Raw genomic sequence first — 15149 nt, forward strand, 5'->3', positions numbered from 1 at the left:
GGTTGAACGCCCCAACCAAAAGGCAAAGACTGGCCGAATAGATACAAAAACAAGACCCCTCTATATGCTGCTTACAAGAGACCCACCTCAAAACAAGGGACACATACAGACTGGAAGTGAAGGGCTGGAAAAAGATATACCACGCAAATAGAGACCAAAAGAAAGCAGGAGTGGCAATACTCATATCCGATAAAATAGACTTTAAAACAAAGGCTGTGAAAAGAGACAAAGAAGGCCAATACATAATGATCAAAGGATCAATCCAAGAAGAAGATATAACAATTATAAATATATATGCACCCAATATAGGAGCACCGCAATATGTAAGACAAATGCTAACAAGTATGAAAGGGGAAATCAACAATAACACAATAATAGTGGGAGACCTTAATACCCCACTCACACCTATGGACAGATCAACTAAACAGAAAATTAACAAAGAAATGCAAACTTTAAATGATACATTAGATCAATTGATATCTATAGGACTTTTCACCCCAAAACAATGAATTTCACCTTTTTTTCAAGTGCTCATGGAACCTTCTCCAGGATAGATCACATCCTGGGCCATAAATCTAAACTTGATAAATTCAAAAAAATCGAAATCATTCCAAGCATCTTTTCTGACCATAATGCATTAAGATTAGATCTCAATTACAGGAGAAAAACTATTAAAAGTTCCAACATATGGAGGTTGAACAACACACTTCTGAATAACCAACAAATCACAGAAGAAATCAAAAAAGAAATCAAAATATGCATAGAAACTAATGAAAATGAAAACACAACAACCCAAAACCTGTGGGACACTATAAAAGCAGTGCTAAGAGGAAAGTTCATAGCAATACAGGCATACCTCAAGAAACAAGAAAAAAGTCAAATAAATAGCCTAACTCTACAACTAAAGCAACTAGAAAAGGAAGAATTGGAGAACCCCAGAGTTAGTAGAAGGAAAGAAATCTTAAAAATTAGGGCAGAAATAAATGCTAAAGAAACAAAAGAGACCATAGCAAAAATCAACAAAGCCAAAAGCTGGTTCTTTGAAAGGATAAATAAAATTGACAAACCACTAGCCAGACTCATCAAGAAGCAAAGAGAGAAAAATCAAATCAATAAAATTAGAAATGAAAATGGAGAGATCACAACAGACAACACAGAAAAACAAAGGATCATAAGAGACTACTATCAGCAGTTGTATGCCAATAAAATGGACAACGTGGAAGAAATGGACAAATTGTTAGAAAAGTACAATTTTCCAAAACTGAACCAGGAAGAAATAGAAAATCTTAACAGACCCATCACAAGCATGGAAATTGAAACTGTAATCAGAAATCTTCCAGCAAACAAAAGCCCAGGTCCAGACGGCTTCACAGCTGAATTCTACCAAAAATTTCGAGAAGAGCTAACACCTATCCTACTCAAACTCTCCCAGAAAATTGCAGAGGAAGGTAAACTTCCAAACTCATTCTATGAGGCCACCATCACCCTAATACCAAAACCTGACAAAGATGTCACAAAAAAAGAAAACTACAGGCCAATATCACTGATGAACATAGATGCAAAAATCCTCAACAAAATTCTAGCAATCAGAATCCAACAACACATTAAAAAGATCATACACCATGACCAAGTGGGCTTTATCCCAGGAATGCAAGGATTCTTCAATATCCACAAATCAATCAATGTAATTCACCACATTAACAAATTGAAAAATAAAAACCATATGATTATCTCAATAGATGCAGAGAAGGCCTTTGACAAAATTCAACATCGATTTATGATAAAAACTCTCCAGAAAGCAGGAATAGAAGGAATATACCTCAACATAATAAAAGCTATATATGACAAACCCACAGCAAACATTATCCTCAATGGTGAAAAATTGAAAGCATTTCCCCTAAAGTCAGGAACAAGACAAGGGTGTCCACTTTCACCACTACTATTCAACATAGTTCTGGAAGTTTTGGCCACAGCAATCAGAGCAGAAAAAGAAATAAAAGGAATCCAAATTGGAAAAGAAGAAATAAAACTGTCACTGTTTGCAGATGACACAATCCTCTAAATGGAAAACCCTAAAGACTCCACCAGAAAATTACTAGAGCTCATCAATGAATATAGTAAAGTCGCAGGATATAAAATCAACACACAGAAATCCCTTGCATTCCTATACACTAATAATGAGAAAGTAGAAAAAGAAATTAAGGAAACAATTCCATTCACCATTGCAACGAAAAGAATAAAATACTTAGGAATATATCTACCCAAAGAAACTAAAGACCCATATATAGAAAACTATAAAACACTGATGAAAGAAATCAAAGAGGACACTAATAGATGGAGAAATATACCATGTTCATGGATCGGAAGAATCAATATAGTGAACATGAGTATACTACCCAAAGCAATTTACAAATTCAATGCAATCCCTATCAAGCTACCAGCCATATTTTTCACAGAACTAGAACAAATAATTTCAAGATTTGTATGGAAATACAAAAAACCTCGAATAGCCAAAGCAATCTTCAGAAAGAAGAATGGAACTGGAGGAATCAACTTGCCTGACTTCAGGCTCTACTACAAAGCCACAGTCATCAAGACAGTATGGTACTGGCACAAAGACAGACATATAGATCAATGGAACAAAATAGAAAGCCCAGAAATAAATCCACATGCATATGGACACCTTATCTTTGACAAAGGAGGCAAGAATATACAATGGAGTAAAGACAATCTCTTTAACAAGTGGTGCTGGGAAAACTGGTCAACCACTTGTAAAAGAATGAAACTAGATCACTTTCTAACACTGCACACAAAAATAAACTCAAAATGGATTAAAGATCTAAATGTAAGACCAGAAACTATAAAACTCCTAGAGGAGAACATAGGCAAAACACTCTCAGACATAAATCACAGCAGGATTCTCTATGATCCACCTCCCAAAATTCTGTAATAAAAGCAAAAATAAACAAATGGGATCTAATTAAAATTAAAAGCTTCTGCACAACAAAGGAAAATATAAGCAAGGTGAAAAGACAGCCTTCTGAATGGGAGAAAATAATAGCAAATGAAGCAACTGACAACCAACTAATCTCAAAAATATGCAAGCAACTTATGCAGCTCAATTCCAGAAAAATAAACGACCCAATCAAAAAATGGGCCAAAGAACTAAATAGACATTTCTCCAAAGAAGACATAAGATGGCTAACAAACACATGAAAAGATGCTCAACATCACTCATTATCAGAGAAATGCAAATCAAAACCACAATGAGGTACCACTTCACACCAGTCAGAATGGCTGCGATCCAAAAATCTGCAAGCAATAAATGCTGGAGAGGTTGTGGAGAAAAGGGAACCCTCCTACACTGTTGGTGGGAATGCAAACTAGTACAGCCACTATGGAGAACAGTGTGGAGATTCCTTAAAAAATTGCAAATAGAACTACCTTATGACCCAGCAATCCCACTGCTGGGCATACACACCGAGGAAACCAGAATTGAAAGAGACACATGTACCCCAATGTTCATCGCAGCACTGTTTATAATAGCCAGGACATGGAAACAACCTAGATGTCCATCAGCAGATGAATGGATAAGAAAGCTGTGGTACATATACACAATGGAGTATTACTCAGCTGTTAAAAAGAATTCATTTGAATCAGTTCTGATGAGATGGATGAAACTGGAGCCGATTATACAGAGTGAAGTAAGCCAGAAAGAAAAACACCAATACCGTATACTAACACATATATATGGAATTTAGAAAGATGGCAATGACGACCCTGTATGCAAGACAGGAAAAAAGACACAGCTGTGAATAACGGACTTTTGGACTCAGAGGGAGAGGGAGAGGGTGGGATGATTTGGGAGAATGGCATTCTATCATGTATACTATCATGTAAGAATTGAATCGCCAGTCTATGTCTGACGCAGGATACAGCATGCTTGGGGCTGGTGCATGGGGATGACCCACAGAGATGTTATGGGGAGGGAGGTGGGAGGGGGGTTCATGTTTGGGAACACATGTAAGAATTAAAGATTTTAAAATTAAAAAAAAATAAAAATAATAAATAAATTTAAAAAAAAAGAAGATCCAAAAAGAAAAAAAAAAAAAAAGAAAGAAATCAACTACAATAAAAAAACTGTAAAAACCACAAACATAAGAAGGCCAAACACTACGGTGAAACAGCCAAAGGATCAGTGAAGAAGTCAAAGCGGGAACAAAAACACCGAGAAACAAGGGAAAACAAAAAGCATGATAATGCAGAATCGATGAATGCAGCATAAGCGCTTCTAACAGGGAAGTTTAGAAAATACAATCTTACCTCAGGAAGTGAGAAAAACCTCAAATGAACAACCTAGACTTACACACAAAGCAGCTAGAGAAAGAAGAACAAATAAAACCCAAAGTTAGTAGAAGGAAAGACATCATAAAGCTCACAGCAGAAATAGGGATGGAGAAAGCAACAGAAAAAGCAACTGAACAAAAAGCTGATGTTTAAAAGAGAGACAAAATTGATAAACATTCAGCCAGACTCATCAAGAAAAGAAGGAGAGGACTCAAATCAATAAAATCAGCAAAGAAGATGAAATCACAATGGACACTGCAGAAATGCGAAGGATCACGAAAGACTGCAAGCAGCTACACGCCAATAAAACAGACAACCTGGAAGACATGAACAAAGTCTTAGAAAAGTGCACTCCGGATCAGGAAGAGACAGAAAACTTAAACAGACCAGTCATGAGCACTGAAATGGAAACTCTGATTAAAAGTTCAAAAAAAAAAACCCATCTCCCAACAAAAAATAAAAGTCCAGGATCAGGTGGCTTCAAAGGCAAATTTTATCAAACATTTAGAGAAGAGCCAACCCTGATTCTTCTGAAACTACTCCAAAAATTTCAGAGGAAGGAACAATCCAAAACTCATTCTATGAGGCCACCATTAACCTGATATCAAAGCCAGACAAAGATACCACAAAAAAACAAAATTACCGGTCAGTATCACAGATGAATATAAGACACAAAACTTCTCAACAAAATACAAGCAAACTGAATCCAAAATGAAAATGAAAGGCACTCAGTAGTGTCCAACTCTTTGCAAATCCATGGACTGTAGCCCAATAGGCTCCTCTATACTTTGAATTCTCCAGGCAAGAATACTGGACTGGGTAGCCTTTCCCTTCTCCAGGGTATCTTCCCAACCAAGGGATCAAACCCAGGTCTCCTGCACGGCAGATGGATTCTTTATCATCTGAGCCACAAGGGAAGAACTGAATCCAACAATATATTAACACATTAAGAGGATCACACATCATGCTCAAGCAGGATACATCCCAGGAATGCAAGGATTTTTCCAGTATTCACAAAGCAATCAATGTGATACACCACATCAACAAACTGAATAGTAAAAACCATGTGATCTTCTCAATAGATGCAGAAAAGGCTTCTGACAAAATTCAAGCCCATTTATGATTTAAACACACACACACACACACACACACACCAGGCCTCCCTGTCCATCACCATCTCCCGGAGTTCACTCAGACTCACGTCCATCAAGTCCGTGATGCCATCCAGCCATCTCATCCTCGGTCGTCCCCTTCTCCTCCTGCCCCCAATCCCTCCCAGCATCAGAGTCTTTTCCAATGAGTCAACTCTTCACATGAGGTGGCCAAAGTACTGGAGTTACAGCTTTAGCATCATTCCTTCCAAAGAAATCCCAGGGCTGATCTCCTTCAGAATGGACTGGTTGGATCTCCTTCCAGTCCAAGGGACTCTCAAGAGTCTTCTCCAACACCACAGTTCAAAAGCATCAATTCTTTGGGGCTCAGCCTTCTTCACAGTCCAACTCTCACATCCATACATGACCACAGGAAAAACCATAGCCTTGACTAGACGGACCTTAGTCGGCAAAGTAATGTCTCTGCTTTTGAATGTGCTATCTAGGTTGGTCATAACTTTTCTTCCAAGGAGTAACTGTTTTTTAATTTCATGGCTGCACTCACCATCTGCAGTGATTTTGGAGCCCCCCAAAATAAAGTCTGACACTGTTTCCACTGTTTCCCCATCTATTTGCCATGAAGTGATGGGACCGGATGCCATAATCATCGTTTTCTGAATGTTGAGCTTTAAGCCAACTTTTTCGCTCTCCTCTTTCACTTTCATCAAGAGGCTTTTTAGTTCCTCTTCACTTTCTGCCATAAGGGTGGTGTCATCTGCATATCTGAGGTTATTGATATTTCTCCCAGCAATCTTGATTCCAGCTTGATTTTCTTCCAGTCCAGCATTTCTCATGATGTACTCTGCATGTAAGTTAAATAAGCAAGGTGACAGTATACAGCCTTGACATAAACCTTTTCCTATTTGGAACCAGTCTGGTGTTCCATGTCCAGTTCGAACTGTTGCTTCCTGGCCTGCATACATATTTCTCAAGAGGCAGGTTAGGTGGTCTGGTATTCCTATCTCTTTCAGAATTTTCCACAGTTTATTGTGATCCACACAGTGAAAGGCTTTGGCATAGTCAAGAAAGCAGAAATAGATGTTTTTCTGGAACTCTCTTGCTTTTTCCATGATCCAGCAGATGTTGGCAATTTGATCTCTGGTTCCTCTGCCTTTTCTAAAACCAGCTTGAACATCAGGGAGTTCATGGTTCACGTATTCCTGAAGCCTGGCTTGGAGAATTTTGAGCATTACTTTACTAGCATGTGAAATGAGTGCAATTGTGTGGTAGTTTGAGCATTCTTTGGCATTGCCTTTCTTTGGGATTGGAATGAAAACTGACCTTTTCCAGTCCTGTGGCCACTGCTGAGTTTTCCTAATTTGTTGGCATATTGAGTGCAGCACTTTCACAGCATCATCTTTCAGGATTTGAAACAGCTCAACTGGAATTCCATCACCTACACAAGCTTTGTTCGTAGTGATGCTTTCTAAGGCCCACTTGACTTCACATTCCAGGATGTCTGGCTCTAGATGAGTGATCACAACATCGTGATTATCCAGGTCATGAAGATCTTTTTTGTACAGTTCTTCTGTGTATTCTTTCCACGTCTTCTTAATATCCTCTGCTTCTGTTCAGTCCAGACCATTTCTGTCCTTTATCAAGCCCATCTCTGCATGAAATGTTCCCTTGGTATCTCTAATTTTCTTGAAGAGATCTCTAGTCTTTCCCATTCTGTTGTTTTTCCTCTATTTCTTTGCATTGATCACTATAGAAAATCCTAAAGATGTTATCAGAAATCTACTAGAGCTCATCCATGAACTTGGTAAAACTACAGGATACAAAATTAATACCCAGAAATTTCTTGCATTCCTATACTCTAACAGTGAAAAATCAGAAAGGGAAATTCAAGAAATAATCCCACTTAACACTGCATCAGAAAGAATAAAATACTTAGGAATAAACCTGTCTAAATAGGCAGAAGACCTGTACTTCAAAAACTGTAAGAGTTGATAAAAGAAATCAAACATGACACAGATAGAAAGATATATCACATTCTTGGATTAGAAGAATCAATATTGTCCAATGACTATACCACCCAAGACAATCTACAGATTCAATACAATCCCTATCCAAATACCAATGGAACTTTAGAACTGGAACAAAAAATTTTTTAATTTGTACGGAGACACAAAAACCCCAAAGAGCCAAAGCAATCTTGAGAAAGCAAAATGGAGCTGGAAAATCAGGCTCCTTGACTTCACACTGTACAACAAAGCTACAGTCATCAAAACACTATGGTATTGGCACAAAAACAGAAATAATTAGATCAACTGAACAGGACACAAAGCTCAGAAATAAACCCATATACCTATGGTCAATTAATCTACAACAAAGGAGGCAAGACTATATGATGGAGAAAAGACAGTCTCTTCAATAAACAGTGCTGGGAAAACTGTCAGCTACATGTGAAAGAATAAAATTAAAACATTCTTTAATATCATACACAAAAATAAACTCGAAATGGATTAAAGATCTAAATGTGAGACTAGATACTATAAAAACTCTTAGAGGAAAATATAAGCAGAACATAAATCTTTGACATAAATCACAGCAAGATCTTTTTTGACTCATCTCCTACAGTAATAGAAATAAAAACAAACAAACAAAAAAGGCAATTAAACTCAAAAACTTTTGCACAAAGGAAACCATAAATGTAATGAAAAGACAATCCACAGAATGGGAGAAGATATTCGCATATGACACAAGCAACAAGGGATTAACCTCCAAAATATAGAAAGAGCTCATGCGACTCAACAACAACAAAAACCAACATAATCCAAAGATGGGCCAGAGACCTATGTAGACACTTCCCCAAAGAGGACACACAGATGACCAAGCGGCATGCGAAAAGACACGCAGCACTGTTGATATTAGAGAAATGCAAGTCAAAACTACAGAGAGGTACCACCTCACACAGCCAGAATGGCCATCATCAAAAACGGCTACAAACAATAAATGCTGGAGAGGCTGTGGAGAAAAAGGAATCCTCCTACACTATTGATAGGGATATAAATTAGTACAGGCTCTATGGAGAACGGTATGGAAGTTTTTTAAAAAACTAAAATAGAATTACCATGCGATCTACTCCTGGGCATAAATCCAGACAAAACTATAATTCAGAAAAAAAAAAAAAATACATGCACCCCTGTGTTCATAATAGCCAAGATATGGAAACAACCTAAACACCATCAGCATTTGAATGTATACAGAGGATGTGCTACATATATACCAGGGAACGTCACTCAGCCTTTAAAAGGAACGAAATAATGCCATTTTCAGCAAAGTGAATGGATCTGGGGTTTCCTAAGGGAAGTAATTCAGACAAAGACACATTATGATATCGCTTGTATGTGTCATCTGAAAAAAAATGATACAAATGAGCTTATTTACAAAACAGAAACAGATTTAGAGAATGTGCTTATTGTTACCAGAGCAGGGAGGGACAGATTGGGAGGCTGGGACAGACACACACACACGGCTGCATTTAAAATCGATAGCCAATAAGGACCTACTATATAGCACAGGGGCCTCTACTCAATACACTGTAATAATCTATATGGGAAAAGAACTTGAAAAAGAATAAATACATGTGTAACTGAATCACTTTGTTGTACACCTTAAACTAACACAACATTGTTAATCAACTATACTCCAAAATAAAATACATATTTTAAAAGTGTGTGACCTATAAGCATAGAGGCTAATGTGACATGTAATAACAGAAGCTTAGGATACATTTGATTACGCGAGTCCTCCAGCACATCCTCCACAAGTCCCTCAAGCAACAAACGGCAATCAGTTCAGTTCAGTCGCTCAGTCGTGTCCGACTCTTTGTGACCCCATGGACCACAGCACGCCAGGCCTCCCTGTCCATCACCAGCTCCCGGAGTCCACCCAAACCCATGTCCATTGAGTCGCTGATGCCATCCAACCATCTCATCCCTCAACAAAAGGCAATACCAGTTTATAAATAAAGTAAATACTGGTGGTGGAGGTGGTTTAGTCGCTAAGTCGTGTCTGACTCTTGCGTCCCCATGAACGTAGGCCCCCGGGCTCCTCTCTCTATGGTATTTCCCAGGCAAGAATACTGGAGTGGGTTGCCACTTCCTTCTGCAGGAGACCTTCCCAACCTAGGGATCAAACCCACATCTCCTGCATCGAAAGCAGATTCTTTACTGCTGAGCCGCCAGGGAAGCCCATGTAAATTCAGATCAAAGGGTCATTTTAATGTGTGAGGACAGAACAAACCAAAGAGAACCAAAGTGTTACTAACATGCCCTCTTTTGTTACAAGTACGATAAAAAACACAAAGCAAAGGTTAGCTTTTGCTTTTATTAGCATATGATAGTTACTTGAAATGTAATGACAAGTAGGAAGCCAAAATGTTGACAAATATTTAAGGAACTGATTAGAACCCGTCCTCCTTAAATTTCATGATCTTTTCCCACAGTCAATTACAGAAATCTTCTATTAAAAATAACTGTCTTCTGGAGTCACAACTGGGATCCAAAGAAGAAAGTAGTTCATTTGTTTGTCAAGAGCATTCCTGACTCATATAATTAAAGAAATACCAGACTTCTCATTCTTGGATTCACTTTCAATTGCATTCAATTAAATGGACTATCTCAATGGAAGCAGTTAGTCCTCACAGGTTTTTGTATCTGAAAGGCAACAACAAAAAAAAGACGGAAACGGAAAACATCTCTTTTTGGAAATAAGAAATAATGACAATGTTTATGAGCATGTTACATGCAAACATTCTTAAAATCCATAATCTTGAAGAAACTAAGATTCTGAGAAATAAATCAAGCTACCTAATGCCATCTAGAACTTGACAGCTGAGCTGAGAGTAACCCCAAATATCTGACACCAAGTCCAGACCAGTGAACTTTTTTTCATCTGCAACTGAACAATTTTGGTGCCGTTTTCCCTCATCTTCTAAATCTCTCACACTTCACTCCACATGGGGATCTTTTATAATTCTTTCCAATAAGCAACTACTTGAGATGTCTTGAATGAAATAACTACTCAGTCAAAGCCTTTAAGAAATACTTGGACCTCACACAGAATTAATGTGTTAGATTAAATCAGGGATTTCTGTACCCATGAACATACTATCAGGCTACTCCTGATGGATGGGAGGGCTGGGTGAAGACGACAGTGACTCTAGAGTATTAGTGTTTCTGGACAAGATTAAACGGTAGAAAAAAAATGGTCTGAAGCGCTCTGCAAGAGCTTAATATAATTCTAACTGCTACAACCAAGGAAGTTATAAGTACCTAGCGTGTTTTTTTTTTAAATTGTCATTAATGTATACACATTTGCTTCCTAATTAAATTTGGATAGGGAGCCAAAATATATCTTTTTTGTCTTCTGATAAGATATATTATTACAAAATTGATCTTTAAGATGGCACTTTGGGATGTCCTTTAGCACCATGAACACTTTTGAAAATATTGCATGATTTCTAGTTCATGGGTCTCTTGCTACTATGTTTGGCTACAGATGGATCTTAAACCCCTGGATCAAACTGGATACATCTTTGTATTTACAATTTAAGAACATGGGAGATGTTTCCATGATAGTCTCTGTACCTTTATTTGGATAGCTAGCGATTTTTACATGGTCAAAGGTTTTTGATTAAGAAGTCCAGCGCAAGTTTTATCTGTTGTAACCAAAAGAAACAGTAGCAATCATACTAGGGAATAAAGAGAATGAGACAGTAGGAATCTTTCAGTTACAGGTACAGAACTAAATGAAGACACATTTGTAGAAATGAGTGCAAAACTTCCTGAGAAGAGCAATAACACCTTTTAGTTTTCAGAAATTACAATAATGTTTTACTGTGCTTGGGGATTTATGAAGATTCTCATGCAAATTTAGAGGATGAGGTCTCACTTCCACAATGAATTATTTTCTACAGTCCCTACAGGGTAAGCTTTGATTGCTAGAAGCAGTGTTGACAAGGAAGAAAATGGTTAGCTTTCCCCATTTTTATCGGGTATTATCTTAAATTACAAAATATAACGGATATCTGAAGTTTGCAAAATGGAAATACAAGTACAAGTCTCAGAATACTGGATTGCAGGGACCCTTCATCTTGCACCTCAGACCTGAAATTTCTGCTTCTCCCACGTTCCGGACAGAAGCCACCCTCTCCCCTGCAGCGGCTTGGCCAGAGGTAGCAGACGGAGGAGGCAGGGCGCCCCGCGCTTCTCTCCGCTCCGGGCAGATCTGGGCCTCTGGGTCCGGGAACATGTCCGTTTGTCGTCTGCTCATCCCCACCTTGAAGCACTAATGTGAGAGAGAAAACGGAAACCATCCCACTGCACCCGAGAGCTCTGGTTTCGCCCTGGATGTGCAGACATTTCCTCTGAGAACATTTGTAGCTTTAGGAGGCTGTGTTTGAAGTTCCAAACTATGGATTTACCTGATAATCACAAGGGAAGGCAGGCAGGGAAGGGAAAGAAATGCAAGCTCAGACTTCGTCTTGGTCCAGCTGTGGCCATCTAACAGGTTCCGAAACCACTGAATACTGAAGATGGCAACAGAGACGACAAGTGATATTTCTTTTAATTATTATCTCTATTTCATATGGGCTTCCCTGAAGGCTTAGTGGTAAAGAATCCGCCTGCAATGCAGGAGACCTGGGATCGATTCCTGGGTTGGGAAGATCCCCTGGAAAAGGGAAAGGCTACCGACTCCAGTGTTGTTACCTGCAGAATCCCCATGGACAGAAGAGCCTGATGGGCTGTACAGACATCATATATATTTGTATATTGTATTATATTAGCATTATAGATTATGCATATTGCATAAATATTATATATTTTACGTAGTGGTCTCCCTACCACTTTCATGGTTTATGGCTTCTGTGTTGTTTGCCAGAGGCTTTCCTGCTTGAAAGTTACAAACCTACTACATTGTATTTTCTTCCAGTTATTTTAAAGGTTTTAATTCATGTGGAAATTACTTTTTGAACTTATTATGTGAGATTATGGTAGGCAGTACTTAAACTTTAAAGAAGCCAAGTGTGTAATTATTTATCAAAACATAATTTGTTGATAGTTCATTCTTAACCCATCTTACCACATGTTACCTACTCATTGTATTTATACAAACACACACACACACACACACACACACTTATACAAAGGTATAACAAGTATTTTTTCTTTTTTTACATTATAAACATTCTTGATGTGGATCAGACACGGGGAACCAGAAGCCAGAGATGTTTAGCGATGATTTCATTTAAAGACAAGCACAGCTACACAAAGCAGTCCAGACTTTCACATCCTAGTAGCAGATTTAACAAAAATAGTAAGAATTTAAACCACATCAGCAGAGGCAGAATTCATGCTACTCCTCATAAACTTTTATATTTAGGGTTATCACTACTATTGCCCAAGGCTCAGAAGCACTGGGATCAAGTCTAACATTATAACATTCCCCAAAGAACACAGTAATTGAGCTTCTGAGCGATATATTTTTTTCTAAAAACTACCCAAGAAAATATGAACTTGGAGCAAATGAAAAAGCAAAACAATTTCATTGGTAAAATTGTAAAGTTATCACAAAAAGAGAAATTGAAAATATAGTATTAGACAAATATAACTGAAGTTGTTCAGTATTCCAAAAAAGGACAACTCATGAGTTTTCAATAATAAGGACAGAAGTTATCAATTAACTTAGAGGATCAACATAAAGGAGTTTCATATTTGTTAAGAATATATGTACAACATATTTAGGTCAAAACAAAAATAGCACAAAATATACAAGTTAATGTAAAAGCAATACATTTTACAAGTTTTTTACTAATGTGAACAAACTAACTTTCAACTTTCATAAATACCAAACAAAGGCAAAGCCCATCAGACGTTGGATGTGAAACCAAACAAGACAGTAAACTCAAAATAGTAGATACGATGACTATTCAAACTGCTAACACTATGACTATGACTGCTGAAACTGACAGATGACAAAAGAATACATTGCGCTGATGTGTTGTGCTGGCTGCACAGACTTGCCATCTTTTCTACTTCCTAGGAAAGTCACTAGAGGCAACCCTTCCTTAAAAACAGAAACCTATTTGGTACCCAGATCTTGGGAATGAATTCTCATGTGCCATTATAAATGCCTCTCTCCCTATCAGACGTTTATTTCTCCAACCTTCCTTGTAGCTAGTGGTGCCAAGGGTAGCCAGGCCTGACAGCTTCACACACGGGCTAGTCTTTTGCCATCCTTCTGGAAATCTTTCATTTTAGGATAAGGTAGGCGAGCTCTAGAAGAGAGTCAGCATCATTCCATTTCCTTCCTTTGCTTTGCATTCCTCTGTGGGGCTGTGACATCTACAGCCCAAATGCCACCTTTTAACAATGAGGTAACAAGCATAGGAATGAAAATCCAACATCCTGAGCTGTCAGAATACAAAGATGTCAAGAGACAGAATCTTGATGACATCTTTGAGCAATAAAAGCCTCCCTTTTCTTAATTAAGGTAACAAATCCATAAAAATTTTACTTTTCTTTTTCTTTGTAGTGCCATATGGGATCTTAAATTCCCTGACCAGGGATCAAAGCTGTGTGCCCTGCAGTGGAAGTGCAAAGTCTTAAACACTAGACCACCAGGGAACTTCTAACACTTTGCATCTTGATAAGTGATATCTGTTTACTCCAGTCTAATGCAAACATTGAATGAATGAGAAAGGAATAAAAATTACAGTTGTACAAGTACTGCCCAAGTGTTGGACTATTAGAGAAACCTGGCTTCAAAACAGAAATTGTTGAGAAGAGTATTTCTACCCACCAAGCTAACCAGCAAATTTCTGCCCTTAGATGTGTCAGCCAATAAGGCATTTAAAGCAGAGATGAGCAAGACAAATGAATGCTTACTCCAATTTTTAAAGTGAGAGTATAATGGAAGAGACCTACAATACTGCTAAAATTAGTGTGTGTTAAATGTCACCAAGAGGAGCAAAACAATTTTTTTTTTAACAGAATTGTTCTTAAATGGAATTGGAGATGTCCTCAATAGTAACAGGCCTCTTCATGGATCACAGCCTTATCATGGTGAAGAGGCTTGTGTAACTCAGGGAAGCTTTGAGCCCTGTCGTTCAGGGCCACCCAAGATGGACGGGTCACAGTGAAGAGCGCTGACAAACTGTGGTCTGTCCACTGGAGGAGGAAACGGCAACCCTCTCCAGTACCCATGCCTGGAGACCTCCCTGGACATATGAAAAGGCAGAAAGATATGACACTGGAAGGTGAGCCCCCCATTTTGGAAGGTGTCCAACATGCTACTAGGGAAGAGCAGAGAGTGATTATCAACATGACTCCAGAAACAGCGAAGCGGCTGGGCCACCGGGGAGACAGGGCCTGGTTATGGACGTGTGTAGGGGTGAAAGCAAAGCCCGATGCTGCAAAGAGCAATACAGCATAGGAACCTGGAATGTCAGGCCCAGAAGCAAAGTAAGTTGGATGTGGTCAAGCAGAAGATGGCAAGAGTGAACACCAACATCTTAGGAATCAGTGAAGTAAAACGGACAGGAATGGGCAAATTCAATTAAGATGACTGTTACATCTACTACTGTGGGCAAGATTCCCTGAGAAGAAATGGAGTAGCCCTCATAGTCAACAAAAGAGTCTGAAG

At 38.4% G+C, this 15149-nt stretch overlaps 1 protein-coding gene across 1 annotated transcript in view; it reads right to left on the bottom strand.

The window, feature by feature from the left end:
- TMEM232 (transmembrane protein 232) overlaps positions 1-15149 on the bottom strand; it is a 227000-nt gene that overhangs the window by 148825 nt on the left and 63026 nt on the right. The gene's annotated exons all lie outside the window — the stretch shown is intronic.

Source organism: Capricornis sumatraensis, chromosome 9, assembly GCF_032405125.1.
Source record: "Capricornis sumatraensis isolate serow.1 chromosome 9, serow.2, whole genome shotgun sequence".
Classification (NCBI taxonomy): domain Eukaryota; kingdom Metazoa; phylum Chordata; class Mammalia; order Artiodactyla; family Bovidae; genus Capricornis; species Capricornis sumatraensis.